At 35.7% G+C, this 15,139-nt stretch overlaps 1 protein-coding gene across 1 annotated transcript in view; it reads right to left on the bottom strand.

Moving 5' to 3' along the window:
- Positions 1–15,139, bottom strand: part of PLCB4 (phospholipase C beta 4) — a 1,792,792-nt gene that overhangs the window by 480,944 nt on the left and 1,296,709 nt on the right. The window lies entirely within an intron of this gene.

Raw genomic sequence — 15,139 nt, 5'->3', positions numbered from 1 at the left:
GAAGGCTTAGGTGCCAATCCTGTCAAAGTGGTAATGGATACTGCATTGAATAACATGAGGTGTTCCATGACAGAAGTTTTCATTAAGTGTCCAGCACATTTTACTGAATTAATAAGTTCATAGGTAGGTACTAAGCATGCAGTCCAGGACACTAAGGAGCCTTGTCCATATTCTCAATTGCAACCAAACTCTGTCTGATTAAGTAACTTGCAGACAAGCAGAATTATTCACATTGTCTGCCTTGTAACAGGAAGCAGTGAATTAACAAGTAAGACAATTAACCCTCTGCTAACTGCCAGACTTTTCCCCACTAAAGTATTTAGCAATAGTGTAATACTGGAAAGGAGTATTTATTATTTTTTATTTACATTTGTTAACCAGGTAGTGTCCACTGGACAAAAAGTCCTTTTTCAGAGGAGACCCAGGGAGAAAAGCTCCAATGAACACAGTTTTACAATGTATATAAAGTTACAAGAGATGCAGGTATTACAAATAGGGAAGTAAAACATAGTGAATAGCAGTAAAACATAGTAAATAGGATAAAATGAAATTACAAAGATAGTAAAACATTGATACAATATAAACATTTAACCATTTACAATATTATTATGTTTTTTTTTTTTTGTTAAATTGTGTGAAGGGGGTGCCTTCCTCAAATGTTTTGAGTGCTGCGGCCAGACTAGTAGAGGAAAAAGGGGGGTATAGGTTACTTTGGAGCAGAGACATTGGTGAAAGAGTTCCAATAAACTCTTCTCTGTGACTGCTAACCACACCAGAAGCACTGTCAGGTGAATAGGTAATGGTGGTCTAACTTGTTATTGATTGTACTACTCCAGATGTATTAACCACACTGACTTACACTTCATCTTCTGCTTGATTCCATAATACAGATGCAGAATTTCAATGGATATGGTGCGTTCATTAAGTACTGGCAGCTCTAAGTCCATTTTCAAAGTTAGGTAGAACAAATTACAATAGGTCATATGACAGCAAAAAAAAAAAAAAAAAAAAAGCACTAGGTGAATGCCAACTAGACAGAGACCTCGTGTATGAGTTTTGTTAATCAGTTTGAGAATACTGGACCTGGACTCTTTATGGTAAAATTACAAATTATTTATGAAGCTGCTGTAATGATTTACTCTATTTGTAGTAAGTTAGACCACTGGCTGTGGTTTCATTAGGTGGCAGTCTGCAATGTAGCTAAATTGGATATCTACTAACCACCTGTGACTGAACATATCTAAAACCAAAGCCAAGACAATACATTCCACTGTGAGGTAACGTAATTGTCCTACCACTGACCCCTGTTATGATTTACAATGGTGATAGTTTGACCTCATTAAGGAAGATGAGAAACCTTGGTATAATTTTTGATGACAGACTGGCATTTAGGGGCCATTTGTTATCTGTTGTGAAGATTTCTTGTTTTTATCTTCAAAAATATAATTTATGTCAAGCACCTTCCTGATGCCTTTCCTGTGGTGGTTACGCTTTGATTTCTTCATGGCATGATATTGCAATAATTTTATGGAGCTTCCCCAAAGTGAGATGAATCATTTGTAACTAGTCCAGAACCCTACAATATGGTAACTTATACACATTTCTCATTACTTTCATATTACCCCTTTCCTAGTCCAGAACCTTGCGGTATGGTTACCTGTAGGCGCTTCTCAATACTTTCATATTACCCCTTTCCTAGTCCAGAACCTTGCGGTATGGTTACTTGTAGGCGCTTCTCATTACTTTCATATTACCCCTTTCCTAGTCCAGAACCTTGCTGTATAGTTACCTGTAGGCGCTTCTCATTACTTTCATATTACCCCTTTCCTAGACCAGAACCTTGCGGTATGGTTACTTGTAGGCACTTCTCATTACTTTCATATTACCCCTTTCCTAGACCAGAACCTTGCGGTATGGTTACTTGTAGGTGCTTCTCATTACTTTCATATTACTTCCTTTCCTAGTCCAGAACCTTGCAGTATGGTTACTTGTAGGCGCTTCTCATTACTTTCATATTACCCCTTTCCTAGACCAGAACCTTGCGGTATGGTTACTTGTAGGTGCTTCTCATTACTTTCATATTACTTCCCTTCCTAGTCCAGAACCTTGCGGTATGGTTACTTGCAGGCAGTTCTCATTACTTTCATATTACTTCCCTTCCTAGTCCAGAACCTTGCGGTATGGTTACTTGCAGGCACTTCTCATTACTTTCATATTACTCCATTTTGCAGAATTTCCACGGTTGTCTATCTGTTCATGCATCATCTCTAATGCATTGCTATTGGTTTATTTAGCACTACATGATCTGATTTCACCAAACCTTAAAGAGCTCTTGTTCTCCTAATGCCCAGCTAGGCCTCTGTGTTCTTCTTCCCCGGGATTGTTGGAGATTTTTAGGGTCTGTCCTGAGTATTCTGGAGTTTGGACCTTTTATCATCTATCCCCCCTCAACTCTGTAACCTCATTTCACAGTGGTTGAGGGAATCCTCGTGCTACGTTGCTCTAAAACATTCTTCAACATCAATTTGTCAGCTTTCTTTTGATATTCTTTAATTTTATACACATTTTACTTACTTTATTACAGTTTTATAGATTAGTACTGTACTTTACTATTTTGACATGACTTATCTGTTACTATTTATCTTTTTTATGATTTTATACAATATTTTAGATTTATAAGCACCTTTGGTTAGGTGTTCTGTCTAGATTATTACCAAGTGCTGTGTCTTTTTAATTTTTTCATTTATTAATGTTGGTTTATCTTTACATACTTCTAATCCTAAGATTATGTCATTGCTCATACTATTATTTTATTGATATGGTGCTTGTGAAACAAGCTCCTAAATAAACTCAAATATGAATTAATTCAGTGATTTAAAGAACCTATATCTGCTTTTGAGTTCAATCACAATGACATGAAAGACAAATTGCCTCCTTTACCTATACCATTATACCTGTACAGGTAATACTGTACTGCCCAGTTGTAGCTCAAGTATCCTGATGAAAAATGGCATCAAGGCATGAACACTGCAGATGAACACAAACAATTAAGAAGCAAAATATTTATTTAAAACATGGCAAGCTCAATTGCAAAAGAAGGAGAAAAGCCCTGACTTTGGATAAGATGCCCTATATTCAATTAAGGTATAGCCACTGGATAAGGACTTTTATAAGGAGGGTAGTAAATGAATGACAATTGTCAGCTCACATTCCTCTCGGGTCTAGTCTATGGAGAGGGGACCTGACATCTGATCTTTCCCTAAAGTGCAATGCACCACACACTAAAGAATGCATTAGTTTTAGCAAGCTATTGTGGAGGTTGAGTCATGGCATGAGGATGTAGGAACAGAAATAAAAATCCCCTCTCTCATAGAAGATTACAGCACCAGTCTCAGAATTTGATATTTTCTTTTCAGCGATTTGGATGAATAGTCATTATTGTGGTATGAGACCTCAATAATTTAGTCTGACTGCCATTTTGTTTTAGTACTTTAAAGTCAAAAAATGTTTTCCCTAGAAATGTACTGGACAGGTTATCTCAAAAAAGAAGATTCTGAAGGAAAACACATTGCATCAGAGATCAGCAAGCAGCATTTATTGCATACATGCCAAACTCTGTAGTTCTTCAAGCAAAATGAATCAAAACATTAAATGGTCAGAATAAGTAAGTGATGCACAAATGCAACTCATGGACTGACACAAAAAAATGTGGCAGACACAGATTACAGGATGCAAAAGGCAAGAAAAGAAAATGTCACTACAAATTCCATATCTTTAGTCTTTTGAAGCAGACACAGAATGCTGCTATCTAGGTCCACACTGGATTACCCAGCTACTTAAATTTAGAAGTTATTGTCACAACACTTAATATTACCAGGTGCAATTAACTGAAAACATTGTATCCATAAAGAATGTGATAACATGCATGATATATGTCACAGGTTGTCAGAGAACAATGACAATTACAAATAAGTACAAGAAACATTGACATGACATTTCCAACTTCCTATAAACATACCTTATGATAAGTGCTTTCTGTGCTTGAAAAAATACACTGCTTCTTCCCAAGGTAAAGAACAATCATTTTTACTGATATTAATTTAAGAATCAAACAAACTTTTTCTAGAACTATTTTTCTGGAATGCTTAGATGAAAGGGACTATCTGACACATATATCACACTAAAAAACTTAGTAAATTATGGAAAGTTATTAGATACTTCAGAACGGTTAGGAAAAGCCTACCCTAAAAAGCAGACTTAAAACAGTCAACACTGTACAAGACAGCAGGTAGAGAAAGGGCAAACAGAACAACAAATCAAAAGTAGAAGCAGTTAAAAGCCATCACAGGTTATGATTATAGCTCAGAATAGATTTCCATTGTGCAGAAAAGGAGGTAGCAATCGCTTATATAGAAACGCATGCCATATAAAATGTAAATATGTTTGAATTATAAACCATTAAATCAATTCACAAGTATAGATTAATGCCAAAGCAAGGCAAATACTTAATTTTACAACAAAGATTAGAGTGGCAGAATATAAATAAGTGACATGTTTAAAAGGTTATCTCTGTAGCAGAAAAGTAAAAGATAGATCATGCAATTGAAACTGCTGTGAAAAAACATACCCATACATAGATAGTAAATCCACTGGGCACAGGCCTTTTTTCTGGGGTGAGCTGAGGGTGCTATCTGGTTAAGAAACACAATAAGCAAGCGGATATTGTGGGACTCAAGCCTTGGACTACAGGATGAAGCTTGTTAGCTAACATCTTAAATCTTCTGTACTAAATTGCCAGACATGCAAACTTAAATATACTAGAAGTAGAAGTCTAGCTTAAAAACATAAAGATTGACATGCTTATAACATGTAGGTGCATCAATCAACACAGTAACAGGAGTCTAGAATCAATTAAAACTAAAGGAATAGATTAGAACCTGTGTATGCAAAGCTACTCATTTAAAAATTCTGTAAAATCATTAACAAATATTTGGAAATAATAAACCACGAATTGCAGACCAGTTCCACTGAAGTACTTGTAGAATTTATTGTAAAAAATGTTACAAAAGTTCAATATACTTCCACACAAAATCAATCTTCTCTCTAGCGCCTCGGCCACACTTGCCTTTAACAGAGTAAACTCTAATCACTCATACTAACAGCCTTTTATAATAATAAACACACCCACTTAATCAATTACTTAATTAGATAAAAAAATGTATCCTAATAAAAACTTTTGTGTACATTAACAATATATTGCCATGTTATAAATCACTTTACAAAAAACTTTTCCATGTACATTCATGATTTAGCCCTATAGGGCTCATTGTATTAAATTTTAAAATCATAAAAGCCTCCTTTTTCCTCAATAAACATTGTATTTGCTGTTCATTCATATATTCATTCCCTTTTACACTATCTAGTACTGTGGCTAGCAACACCTCTAGGTTACCACTATGATATTTATTAAAATGTAGTGCTATAGGGCTAGTTTGTTTATTATTTTTAATATCTCTAGTGTGTTCTTTTATTCTGCAGGAGAACAATCTTTTTGTTTCTCCCACATAAAATTTATTACAAGAACATTTGAGACCGTATATAACCCTTTCAGTTCTACAATTAAAAGTACTATTAGTTTGGAATAAAACTCCATTAATATTAGTAAATTCCTTAACTATGTATTTACATACACTACATTTGCCGCACGCTTGTATTTATAAAAGGCTGTTAGTATGAGTGGTTAGAGTTTACTCTGTTAAAGGCAAGTGTGGCCGAGGCGCTAGAGAGAAGATCGATTTTGTGTGGAAGTATATTGAACTTTTGTAACATTTTTTACAATAAATTCTACAAGCACTTCAGTGGAACTGCTCTACAGTTCATGGTTTATTATTTGGCTTCTTTCGTTGGGTTGTGGTTTTTCAAATGTTTGGAAATGTCTAATAAGATGTCAGCACAAGTGAATAAACTAACACACAAACAAACAAATAACTAACTAAATAAACCTGTACAAAAATCCATGCCCGTCAAGGCTAATGCTTTTCTTTACTTAGTTGTCCTCTGATTAAAATACTGCTTTATTTAAATGCTAAATACAATACAAGAGGCGACTGCAATAAAAGAAACAGCTAGCTCATGTGCAAACCACGATAGCCTATTTAAACTAATACCCAAATTAATGCACTACCAGGTAAAGGTAAGATTAAAGGCCTATACTCTTCAGTAACTCAGCTTTACAGGAAAAAATTGTTCCAACTGAGGGAAAAATGAGAAACACCACAAATAACTAATAAATTGGGCATACCAAAACGGTGACAGGATTAGCTCCACAGATATTCCCAGTTATAATATTACCTGAACCAAAAACAGCAAGATCATTTCAGAATATATACAGATAGGCGCGTGTTCATACACACACACACACACACACACACACACACACACACACACACACACACACACACACACACACACACACACACACACGGAAAGTTAGAAAAGTATTGTAGTGGTAGAGACACGTAACATCAATGATATCATACTTGAACTTAAATGAACAACAGCATTTACAAAGTTAGATTTAAATTGCACCTCAACAGAAAGGATATTACAGCATTCTTGATGCATGTAGGCCTCAGGTGTTTCAAAAGGACTGTTTCTAGAAAACATTCATCAGCTGAACACTTTTAAAATGTAATACCACAGGTACTGCTAGATAACATAAATGTCACAAAAATATAGTGGTAACACTATAGTCTATGGGAAGACATAACAGAAACATAATACACCTTAAAATATTACTTGAAAGAATACTACAGTGTGAGATAACCATAAACAAACAAATATGTGAACCTGACTAATCAACCTCAGAACTGTATCAGATGAAAACAAGGCAAAAACATTACAAGATTAACATCTTCAGGTAACATAAAAGAGGTCTGATGAAGATAGGAGATCGTGAAATAAAGCACATATTTTGTTACAAACTTCAGAAGAATAATTGTCCCATTGAAAGATGTGCTTAAACGTTTTAAGACTTTGTGAGGACATATAAACATTGGATGACCTTAGACAAGCTAAGGAATACCTTATGCATGGAAACCATAATTTGGCAACACTATGCTAGTTTAGATTACCTTGCATTCAGTACTGTCAGACACAAAATGAAATAGGTAAGACCATGGCTTATGGAAGTAGATCCCTTACAGAAGCACACACAATTTTTTTTCACAATTGAAAAGAATCACTAGCAATAATGTAGTCATGTGAACATTTTCACCTCCACCTCTTTTGGGAAAGAATCCATCACAGGTCACTTGGGACCATCTTTAATAATACTAGGTCTAAGCTACGATTAAGGACAGAAAGATGAGAAATGAGGCCAGCACCATACCACTTCCTGCTGAAATACAAATATGGGGATACCCATCTCAAACAGAAGAAAAGGTAGCAGTGTGAGGGGTTAGAAGAACAACATGGATTCTTACTGCAGGTGTGGGAGCTTACTGGACGTACTTACTGTGATAATTTCATTGAGTAATAGCAGGTCTCAGCCAATTCACAATACCAGGCTGATCACATGACAGTCCTATGTGAATGCTGACTGGCCAGAGATCACATGCATGAGTTCTGTTTGGTAGGAAACAGAGAGAGTGAGGTGAATGACATGCATTCATTTTGAAGCTGCAGTAGTGATTTACTATAGCGATAGTAAATTAAACTTTTTATTCAATGATTTATTTTAAAGATCTCCCTGGGTTTTTCAATACAGTCACTGGAATTTTAAAAACTGCTTGCTGTAGGTTTATGACACAGTGTTTGCCAAATGTAAATTTGTACTACCTGTGTTTCAAGTAGTCTTGACAGAAAATAGATGGCAAGACCTACACTTTGGGTCATTTTTGGGGAGTATGAACCATTACTGACACACAGAGTTAGGCAGGATGGGGAGTGCCTTGAAGGCTGATGCTTACTTGCTACATCGGAGAAAGAAAGGTTGATCTGTGTCTTGCAAATGGAACTGTAATTGTATGATCCAATGATGCATACATTGGTGGGGGGTTAAATGCAGCCAGTGAAAACACAGTATGTGGGTCGGACATAGTAACCACTTGTGAGATTTGTAAAATGATAAATAAGGTATGTTGTTTCCACTGGGATGGATGGTCTAGGTAGGGAACTCTGAGATACCTTAGGAACTAGGCAAGGTAGTCTGATCATTGCCAAGACACAGTAAAGAATGAGTAAACAACAACAATTTTCATGTGGGTAGATGGAGGGTTCATCTTGGAACTTCTAATTCTTACCAGAGAAGTGAAAGCGTGGTTATGTAATACATAACTGATGAGTGAAGGGTAGGCAGGCTGTAGAGCTGGAGCTGCACATACCAGCTAATGAAATGAGGGATTCCACCATGAATAATGTCACATGACATGAGGACACTGTTCCAAGGAAATGGGTTACTAGCAAAACGACTAGGGGGACAGGCTGACAATGGTTACTGCTTGCAGCAGGAAGTAGTAGCTGGAGATATTGACCACTGATATGGAGGAAGGTAGGTGGCTACATCAAATGATTATTGGGTGGACAGAAGAGAGGAAGACCAGAAGCATCAGTCAGCCATAGAAGAAGAGGAAACTACATATTTCATGGTAGCTGGAGATATGGACCACTGATATGGGGGAAGGTAGGTGGCTACATCAAATGATTATTGGGTGGACAGAAGAGAGGAAGACCAGAAGCATCAGTCAGTCATAGAAGAAGAGGAAACTACATATTTCATGGTGCCATTCACTGAAAGGTGGTTGTTGGACACATGCAGTGTACACTAGCTGTCAGTGGAATGTATGCGAAAAGTTCTGCTGGCTGCCATGTTGGGAAGGGTGCATAAATTACTGCTAAATTAGTCTGGGGGGGAGAGTGAAGGCAATTTTCACTGTTAGGAGCTGTATGGGTAGAAAGCACACTGATCAATGCCAAGACAAGGATGGAGAATGGGTGGTGGGTGACACAAGTTTCAAGTCTGCAGAAGGGGGAGGGGTGCTCAGGAAAATGTCCTATAGGGCAGATTGTCCTTTGTGAAGAGGCTGAGTTTCAGTTTCTGACAATACTGTAGGAATCGAGACTATTTTATTCTTTCATTGTATGAGTGAAAAAAGTACAGCAATAGCAGGAGCCTAGCTTGAAAGCTGTTACATCATTTGATAAGTAACATTGACTGGTCTACAGGTTGCTAAGCAGAAAATACATAATTCAGTATATACAGTGGCTGCAACTTCTCTGCCTTTTTATTAACTCAGTTTATAAGTGGGACTGGCACCCAGATAACTACACACAAGCACACACACACACACACACACACACACACACACACACACACACACACACACACACACACACACACACACACACACACACAAAATCTTTTGGGGCTAAGAGGAACTAGCCACCTTAAATGGAATGAATAATCTTTCTCTCTATCTTCCCATCTATCATTATCAATTTATCTAATTTAGATCTCTATATAAATGATGACAGACTGTACATATTCACTATAGCAATATAAATAAAGATTGTTACTAAGTGGCAACTGGAAACAAAAAAATGCTAGAAAAATGGAAGGAAAAGCGTGTTTAGTTTGCACTAATAATCCAAATTAAGAAATTTTGTTCTACAAGAGTAAGGAACTCCAGCAGAACTAACTTATAAAAGACTATCAATCATTTAAATAGCAAAAATATATTATGTGACTCAAAATATGAAACCAAAAAAGGGGATATTAAAAAGACATTTAAAAAAATAAACAGGTTAGAAAAAAATCATCTTATTAATATGTTGGGAGTGATTTGATATAACATTTATATTTGTAATTTTAATTTAATCCTGGATTTTTTGTTTACTATAAGGCATAACTGCTTTTTAATTCTGCCACCTACAACCTATGGATAAGGTCTTTCCCATGTTAAAACAGCATATTTGTTCCAAAATACAAAATAAGAATTTTCAAAAAAAATCTTTTTTTGTGTGTGTTTTGCAAGTGCATTCGTTTCATCTAGATTCTTAATTGCTAAACAATGTTCACTAATATGCTTTGATAATCCCCTTTTTCAGTTTAGCAACATAAAAACATTCACATGAAATTTTGGATAACTGATACAAAATAAACGTTTATCCTTTGATTTTATTTATGTATTTATTTTTTATTTTTATTTTTAAATTGCTACTTGTCAGCTGGTAACATTTGATTTCTGTTTTGCTTACTGAACAGTGATATTTGCCTGCTCACATCACCTGATCCACTTTAAATCCAATTTACTGAAATTCTGGATCAGCACTTGTACTTTATTCAGTGTTCTGCAGTTATGCTTAGTTATTTCTTAAGGCATAGGTACACAATGTTCATCTATCACCAACAGGGTTTGTGAACTACACCACTTTAACCTGCTGCACATACTTAATTGTATGCCATACAGCCATAGTGTAACCTTGACAGTGATTTGTAGAGAACAGAGAAAGAGGTTCTCTGATTTGGGATTTTCTATCACATTCCATACATCATTTGCATGCATGGGGTAGGGGGATTTTTTTTAGAGGCAAGGGTTCCATGAATCTCAGCCCACTGTTGTGTGAATATAAAGTTCACTTGATGGTTTTGGCTTTCATAAATATTTTTACTAGTAAAGGCATACCTGCTGGAAATATTTCTATAAGTGAGTGCAGCAAATTCATTAGGTTTGGGTCGGAGATTGGCTTACAGAACAATCTCCAACCCAAACCTAAAGAATTTGCTCCAGATCCATAAATCAAACTGGATTTGTAATGATTTTAATGTTTTATATGCTCATTGCAGTTTCAGTGAAATGCATTGTTAATGGTTATCAACTTACAATAGCAGTACTTTATACAAGTTTACATTCCCTTCAGGGGTTTTAGGTTTGTGTATTTATTTATATATTCATATACCCCTTGTATCAACATTTTAGAGATATTACATATTTATAGAATGGGATATTATTTTTTGTAACTGTTTGATTGTATTAGTTAAATATGGTATATAATTTTTGTTGTGCAAACATTGCTGTACTCGTGCTTTTAAGAGGGTTAATTAACTCAAGTATGACATTTTTATTTATGCTGAGATGAAGTTTTTTCACTGGTTGGGGATATTTTTTAAAAGGAGTGTTTTTAATGCTATTTGCTTACTCTGATGAAGTCTGTATTAATAAAGAACATGCTCAGTAGTAATTAACTAATGGTTTTGTGTTTTCTTGTACTTCCAGTTTTAACATTTTTTTCTAGAGTTACCCATTCCAGTGACCTAAATATGACCTGTGACTTGAATAGGATGTGCTGGAATGACAGATTTATCTCCCAACGAATGGAATAGGCTGCCAATTCATGTGAAGCTGAGCACCGCTATAACACTCTTCAAAAGGAACCTGGACGAGTGGATGGGGCACCATAAATTCTTATCGGGGATAGCACCCGCAACCCCCCTGGACATGGGCAGTCTTTAATAAATATAGTCCTAGGTCTTGACTACAGTATCTATTCTATTACATTGGGATGAATCGGCTAGGTTTGAAATGACCTCTCGGTCAATAGCCTAGTAACCTCCTATGATCCTAACAGATTGAAATGCATGAAACAGTCACTTTCTTATTCTTTGTACCATTCCTAAGGCAGGGGCTCCAAAGTCATACAAACTAAGAATAAGCAAAAACGAAAATAAAAATAAGGCAACAGTCTATATTTAGAGACAATTGCAAAGAAAGGTAGCTGGCTTCATTTATGTATGTGGTCTACCAATGCAGAATGTATATATTTAATTTCTACTAGAATATAGTAACTGCACATATACAGTGTCAAAGACGTTAGCATTTTCATCCTCCAGAAAGATGATCACTGGTTCAGTTCTTGACTAAGGGTGTCTTCTGTGCAGAGTCTGAATGTTCTCCCTGTGTTTGCGTGGGTTTTCTCTGGGTATTCTGGTTTCCTCCAACATTCCAAAGACATACAGCAGGTGGACTGGATACTCTAAATGGACCATAGATGTGAGTGTATGTGCATGCGGGTGGTATGAAAGAACAATTGTAGCAGGGCTATCCTCCTAGCAGTGTGAGCATTAGCTCTAGATGATGTTCACTGTTGACGTGACACCCTGACCTCAAGTGAAAAATGGGGAAAAGAAGGTTATGGAAGGAGGAGTTTAATATATATATATATATATATATATATATATATATATATGGGTTTACTTCACATGGTCGACATTTCAGAAAGTCAAAGACCATATGGCCAAGACCATATGATCGACTTTCGAAATGTCGACCATGTAAAAAAAAACACAACAATCACTTACATTCACATTGCTAGCAGGGAGGCAAGCCCCCCTGCATTCCCCAAAACTTAAATATACCAACTCCGAGATCACAGTTCTACAGTGCGGAAGATGGAAATCTTTCCATTCTGCACTGTACAGAGATGCCCATTCTGCATGGTCGACATTTCGAAAGTCGATCATATGGTCTCGGCCATATGGTCTTCGACTTTCTGAAATGTTGACCAAATGCAGGGGACCTTGGAAACTGCATCGGTCAACCGGCATGTGGTCAACTTGCAGTTTCCAAGTTGTCAGAATGTTGACCCAAAACAGATCGACTACACTACAGCAAACGGGTAGTGTAGGTCGATAATTTGGGTTCAGCATTGTGCTGGAAGGTCATACTTCAGTAAGGAACAGGGAATTACTCCATTTCCTCATTGTAGTGCAATCTCGGAGATGGTATATTTGATCTGCAGGGACGCGGGGGTGCATGGGGGCATAGCCCCCCCCCCACAAAATAGTAGAATTAATGCATCATTGACTGTAGAGTTTAATGGTATGTTAAAGTGCATAGCAGGAGGTGAGTGACGTCACCTCCTGCTATGTCGAATACATTGAACCATGGTGGTTGATGTATTCATTTTCTCTTTGGTTTACTATTCAGAATTTCAAATTCAGCATTTTGAGTCGACATTTTAAATAGTCGACTGAAGCTAATTTGAAATTCCAGTAGTAAACCATATATATATATATATATATATATATATATATACACACACACATATATATATATATATATATATATATATATGTATACACACACTCACACACACACACACACACACATATATATATATACACATAGATATAGATACAGAAATAAATAAATATATATATATATATATATATATATATATATATATATATATATATATAAACCTAAGTCTCATCTGTGCTATGGCTATATGTGCATGCATACTTCTTTTTAAAACTATAGGATCCAAACAGCTTTAGCATCACTGTGTCAAGAGTATGAATTCTGACCTCTCAGCTAAAATACTCGACTTTTAAATTAGGGATTTCCGTTCACAGGGAAAGAATGTTATAGAGTACGATTCATCCTTGGAATATGTGACACCTTATTCCAGTGTATATGTCTTAGGGAGAGCTTCTTTCAGGCCTACATATGAAGCAGCACAGAAACATATGGAACCTAGCCAGAAGAAGGAGTTTCATACAGCTTTAGATATGCTTTTAGGCACTCCTCTCAGCTGTCCCTGATATTTGGGGACTTTGCTGAGTTTAGTCTGCTTTTAGCTCTGTCCCTCTTAATCCCTTATAAAAATGGTGACCTTTGGAGAAAGCTGAGTGAATTATACTTAAGTAAATGTAAATCTTAACACAAATTAAAGGTTAACATTTGTTTTACTTCAGAAAATGTATATTATTTCACACTCTGTTATTCTGTCAACATCTCATATTTTCAGATCTAACATTTTAAAAAATATCCCTGATTGTCCCTAATTATTTCTGGATTTGTCCCTCATCCTGATTAGGTTTGTTCCTGATTTCATTGAGTGATTTTAGGCAACATTGAATAATCAGTGTAAGACAGTTTCTCTGTTGTATTAGAAAAGATCCAACTTGCATTTTTCCTGCACTGTGTAAACACTTACCCAACTTACCCAAGAATTAACAAATGCTGGCTTCAGTGATCATCTGTCAATTCTTCCAAAGGCTGAACCATATACCAAGCAAAATCTAGCAAAAAACAAAGTAAAACAATCCCCAAGAATTCAGTTTTCCTACAATAAGGCAAACAATACTGTCCCCACCTAACATCTCACTGATGAAAGCAAAACTCTCCAAACCTCAGTAAATCCACTAAGAGAAATTCATATTCTAAATACTCAATAAATGTGGCTCCAATTAGAGAAGTCCGACAAGTCGAACAAAAACTTAGTAAAAGTATATACCATGCCCACTAGCCAGTCATAAATACAGGGGAAAAAAATCAGCCAAAACATGAAAAATAGTAAAAAATGTTTTTCTAAAAATAACCCAATAGCCTATTCAAAAAAAAAAAAAAACCGAACAAAAAAACAAAAAAAAAAAACCACACTGAGTCTTCGTATTCATTTCCATTAACAAAAAAGTCTGTAGTGCAGTGTACCAAACTAAAAAAAAAATGAAAAGAAGTAAAACACCAGGACTTGGAGATGGCTGTAGAATCCAGTATAAAAATCTTTATTCAACACAAGTGCTTTCATGGGTAACCCCACTTCTTCAGATGTCTAATACATTTAAAACCAGTTCTTGGTTTAAATATCCTCTTGAGACTCATGATTAAAACCAACCAGTGCATTGTTCTGGTGTTAACAAGCACTTTCAATTTAAAGCAACATTCTACAAGGTACATGCCATTAAAAGCCTATATCCTATATCTATATATATATATATATATATATATATATATATATATATATATATATATATATATATATACACATCTAAAAGCCTATTTATAAAGTATCTAGACTGTAATTCAAATTTCCATAATGCTTCAGTTTGCAGTCAGAAGCACGGAATATTTACATTTTCCACTTGTGTTCTCCAAAACACATACAAGCCTATAACAAGAAGTCATTAATTTATCATACAAATAACTCCACAGCACATCTTACCTAAAAAGCTGCCTAGGCTTTAACTTAGGACATTTTAATTTACAATAACAAGCAAAGAATATATCTGCACAAGTTTACCACTTATGTTCTCCAAAACACATATAAAGCTGTAACAAGAAGTCAGTTATTTATC

This window comes from Protopterus annectens, chromosome 1.part2, assembly GCF_019279795.1.
Source record: "Protopterus annectens isolate FY-2018-M chromosome 1.part2, PAN1.0, whole genome shotgun sequence".
Taxonomy (NCBI): domain Eukaryota; kingdom Metazoa; phylum Chordata; order Ceratodontiformes; family Protopteridae; genus Protopterus; species Protopterus annectens.
The sequence above is the reverse complement of the archived record's forward strand: the minus strand, read 5'-3'. Positions and strand labels throughout refer to the sequence as shown.